Source organism: Bos indicus x Bos taurus, chromosome 19 (assembly GCF_003369695.1).
Source record: "Bos indicus x Bos taurus breed Angus x Brahman F1 hybrid chromosome 19, Bos_hybrid_MaternalHap_v2.0, whole genome shotgun sequence".
Classification (NCBI taxonomy): Eukaryota; Metazoa; Chordata; class Mammalia; order Artiodactyla; family Bovidae; genus Bos; species Bos indicus x Bos taurus.
The window spans coordinates 44,390,890-44,395,181 of NC_040094.1; the positions used below are offsets into that span (position 1 = coordinate 44,390,890).

Below are 4,292 nucleotides of genomic sequence, written 5' to 3' on the forward strand. Positions count from 1 at the left end.
TATCACCAGTCACACCCACAGCTGGGTATTGTTTTTGCTTTGGCTTCATGCCTTCATTCTTTCTGGAGTTATTTCTCCACTGATCTCCAGTAGCATATTGGGCCCCTACTGACCTGGGGAGTTTCTCTTTCAGTATCCTATCATTTTGCCTTTTCACACTGTTCATGGGGTTGTCAAGGCAAGAATCCTGAAGTGGTTTGCCATTCCTTTCTCCAGTGGACCACATTCTGTCAGATCTCTCCACCATGACCCGCCTGTCTTGGGTTGCCCCACAGGCATGGCTTAGTTTCATTGAGTTAGACAAGGCTGTGGTCCTAGTGTGATTAGATTGACTAGTTTTCTGTGAGTATGGTTTCAGTGTGTTTGCCCTCTATGACCTCTTGCAACACCTACCATCTTACTTGGGTTTCTCTTACCTTGGGCGTGGGGTATTTCTTCACGGCTGCTCCAGCAAAGCGCAGCTGCTGCACCTTACCTTGGACGAGGGGTATCTCCTTACCGCCACCCTTCCTGACCTTCAAAGTGGGATAGCTCATCTAGGCCATCCTGCGTCCGCGCAGCCACTGCTCCTCAGGCGTGGCAGCCACTGCTCCTCAGGCGTGGGGTTGGTCCTCCTGGCCGCAGCTCCTGGCCGCCGCCCCTGGCCTCGGGCATAGGGCAGCTCCTCCCGGCCACCGCCCCTGACCTCGTTCGTGGGATATCTCCTCTCGGCCGCCGCCCCTGACCTCAGACGTGGGGTAGCTCCTCTCGGCCGCCGCCCCTGACCTCAGACGTGGGTAGCTCTTCTCAGGAGACAGGTAAGATGGTCTGGTATTCCAGTCTTTTTAAGAGTTTTCCACAGTTTGTTATGATCCACACAGTCAAAGGCTTTAGTATCCACACAGTCAGCTTTAGCCGACTCAATGAAACAGAGGTAGAAGTTTTTCTGGATTTCCCTTTCTTTCTCTAGAATCCAGTGGAAGTTCTCAATTTGATCACTGGTTCCTCTGCCTTTTCGAAAGCCAGCTTGACACACGAGGAAGTTCTTGGTTCATGGACTCTGGAAACCTAGCCTTGGAGGATTTTGAGTATAACCTTACTAGCATGAGATGAGTGCAATTGTCCCATGGTACCTGGGCAGATTCCCAGTGGCTGCTTTCCCCACCACACTATCTGGTGCACTTAGATCAGCGCCCAGCACCTAGATGTTGGTCAAATGCCCGAATCAATGGAAAAGGACGAAAGGAGACAATATAGGGAATTCGTTCGTCTTATACATGATTTGAACTTTGTGCTGACCTGAACAGCTTGCCTTGTGTATCCAAAAGACAAGACACAGTGGTCTTACTGTAGGCACTCTTCTCTTTGGAATGCTAAGGCATAATACCATCTTCTTCAGTGGCACTGACCTCTCCTTGTCAGTCAGTTACCTGTATAAATGAAATCCCAGTCAGTACAACTGACACACACTGCCCATCATTTTAATCTAGACTCCAGGTGGATCTCAGTAACTCAGCAGGAACTGCTTGAAATCAGGAAACATGAACACTTTAGTAATGAAAGACAAGAAAGTCAAGCTAGTGTTCTGGTTTTGTTTTGAGGATGCCATATAGAGGAACTGGGAGCTTGGGAGTTTTCAAGTGGGAGCTTGGAAATGCCCCCTTCCAAGATTGCAGGGCAGAAGGCGCTGTCTTTTGGAGAATGTGGCTCAAATGGTCAAGAATCCGCCTGCAGTGCAGTAGAGCTGGGTTTGATCCACTCCAGTATTCTGAGTGGCACACAACTGTGGGCGGGGAGAAAGCGCCCCGTCTAAGACTGCAGAGCTGAAGTGACTGTCTTTAAGAGAACTCAAGGCTCAAGTGAACCACATAAAGCTGCACTTCTCAGGCAGAGAAATGGAGAAACTCTTAAGGGATTGCACAGGGTTTTAAATTAAAAACAAAACAAACAAAAACAACAACAAAACAATAAAATGGTTAGAAAAACAAGAGTGAGCTCTAACTCATAGTTTCCCTCATGCAACTTACTTATTTCTCCCATGAATGCCAGGATCCCTCGCAAACTGTAAGAAAACCTGAGTAAACTTAAAAAAAACTTTCTATTTATTTTAATTAAAATCTAATTACTTTACAATATTATAGTGGTTTTTGTCATACATTGACATGAATCAGCCATGGGTTAAAATCAACTTTCCAAAGTAATTCAATGCTTAAAATAAATGCACCAGTTTCTATCTTTGGGTACCACAGTTGTCCCCAAGGGGGTGCACCGTTTCTGGAGGTACTGCAATACCAGGTCGATGCGTGGAGTGGACGGAGCAAGCTCCTATTCCAACTCCCTGCTCCAAAAATCCATTTAATATATTGTCCTCAGATAGAGGACGTATCAGATATTAAACTGATAAGAACAGATACTACACTTGATCTTAGCCAAAAGGCCGAGAAGCGATAGCGTGTCACCGCCCGTCGCCGTCACCGTCCGGCTGTCGTGCACGTTGCACTCAGTGTGACCAGGTCCCCGCTCACTCCAGGTCTCCCTTCCTTTGCCTCGTTGACAGTGCTATGGCGGCACTACACCAGACTCTCGGGCAGAAGTTGGATTCTCCACATTGTAAAAGAGAAATCCCGCATCTGCCGTGGCTTTGTGGTTCTCGGGCGGAAGCGCCGTCTGGAATCTGCATGCCCCGCCCTTTGTCGCCAAGAAGGCGTGGCTCCGGCGGGACCGCAGCGCCCTGGGGACGGCCTCGGGGCGGCGGCAGGGGAGCTCCTCCTTGGTGCTAGTGGAGAGGAGAGACCCGACCGGAGAGGGTGCGGGGTGGCCGTCGAGAGGGACCCGTGCGACGAGCTGTTGGCCGAGAGTTTTCCTGAAGACAAGGTCGCAAGACTCACTCGCTAGAAACGCCTGGACTGCAGTGTGGTACAGAGGCCTCCGCCTGCGGAGAGAGGGGCTCCGTAGGGTCGGGTGTGTGGAGGGGGCTTCCCTGCCAGGCGGAAGGCGGATGGCCCACAGTGGGGAAGGGAGGGAGCGTGTGGATGCGGAGGGCGGGGCCGGGCCGCGGGAGGGGTTCACTCCAACTGCAGCGCCCTTGCCCTTCGGTGCTTCTACGAACCAAACCGATCCTCGGACTCCTACCGAAAGCTCCCTCCGCCTAGGCCCTCGTTTCCGTGCCCTTCCTCCTCAGCTGTGGGCCTCGCTGATGGCTCAGATTGTCAAGAATCCACCTGCAAGACAGGAATCATGGGTTCGATTTCTGGGTCGGAAAGATCCCCTAGAGGAGGAAATGGAAACCCGTGACAGAATTCTTGCCTAGGAAATCCCATGGACAAAGAGGATCCTGGCGGGTCACAGGGTCCCAAGGAGTCGGACGCTACTTAGCTACTAAACAGCAGGAAACATTATGTTGATCTGAACTGTCACAGCCACTAGCCACATGCAGCCAGGGATCGCTGGGCAGGTGGTTCCGCCCAATTCAGAGGTACTGAAAGTGGAAAACACACATGGGATTTCAAAGACTTAGTATTAAAAATTGTAAAATATCTCTGTAATGTTGATATTGAAATGATATTTTAGATATCTGTTTTGTGGGGGGCGGGGGGCAGGGAGGTGTGCCTCAGGATTTACAAGAACTCTGAGAGATGGAACCCTTGCCTTGTCTTTGAAAGCATGGAGCACTAACCACTGACCACCAGAGAATTTCTGAGATATCTTGAGTTAAAGAACATATTAAACTTAATTTCCCTTACTTCTCTTTATTTATTTATTTGTATATGCGTAAGAGTATTTAAATTTACCTGCAGGAGGGAACTGCCTGGTGGTCCAGTGGTTAGGCCTCAGCGCTTTCATGCAGGAGTCCGGGTTCCATCCTTGGTTGGAGAACTGGGATCCTAAAGGCCACAAAGTGGCCAAAGTAAAAAAAAAAGTTATGTGTGTGACTCACTTATTTCTTGAAAGCACTGTTATAGACGGAAGTGCTGAGAGGCTAAGCATCTTGACTAATGTGAAAAGAAGTAAGGATTTGCATTCAAGCATCCTGCTAACCACTGGGGCCTCAGGTTTTTTAAACCAGGGGTCCTGATATTTTAACTGTGGGTGATAAGAATGCCTCTTTGACGAGCATACTTGTGAATCTATCCGTGGAAATGCAAGCACATGGAAAAGTCTCAATGAGAACACCCTAGGAAAAGTCATTTCTTGCCTGTAAAATAGAAATGATTCCATTTGAAATCTTGCATACTATCTACACCTACTCACCCTGAGCCTACTGTTTCACATCCCCTCTCCCTGGTCTTGTATTTTTGCTGGCTGTCAAGTGG

At 49.2% G+C, this 4,292-nt stretch overlaps 1 non-coding gene across 1 annotated transcript; it reads right to left on the minus strand.

Annotated features, from left to right (window-relative positions):
* Positions 1-2,237: 2,237 nt before the first annotated feature.
* LOC113878699 lies at positions 2,238-2,428 on the minus strand. Its single transcript, XR_003507117.1, has one exon. It is a non-coding gene; the product is annotated as a U2 spliceosomal RNA (small nuclear RNA).
* Positions 2,429-4,292: the final 1,864 nt, after the last annotated feature.